Below are 463 nucleotides of genomic sequence, written 5' to 3'. Positions count from 1 at the left end.
GAATTAGGCATAAAAACATGTTAAGTAAAAATTTAGACCTAACTAGCAGAACATACAGGTATTTACACAAATGCTGATCTGCTATGGTCTTCAGTATTGAGAAGACATTAGAATGTGGACCACATGCTCAAAAAAAAAACCAAGACCAAAACAAACAAAACCTTGGAGAAGAGCAACGTAAATCCCATGTCAGCACAACTGCATTAGTTATAACGCAACATAATGGGTCAACTTGGTTTAATGTGAGGAGCAGTCACAAATAAACCAATCTGTAGTAATTTTAGCAACTCTATTTTAAGTTAAAACTGTAAGTAATCTACTCCAAGTTAATATAGGGTATTTCTATCAAGCAGCTGATGACACCAATTTTCTGAATGGATGATGAGGAAATACACAGAAAACCCAAGATGAAAGAGCAGATGAAGATGTGAAGCATGTTAAAATGATGCAACAAAACAGAGTA

This window comes from Melopsittacus undulatus, chromosome 6, assembly GCF_012275295.1.
Source record: "Melopsittacus undulatus isolate bMelUnd1 chromosome 6, bMelUnd1.mat.Z, whole genome shotgun sequence".
NCBI lineage: Eukaryota > Metazoa > Chordata > Aves > Psittaciformes > Psittaculidae > Melopsittacus > Melopsittacus undulatus.
The sequence above is the reverse complement of the archived record's forward strand: the minus strand, read 5'-3'. Positions refer to the sequence as shown.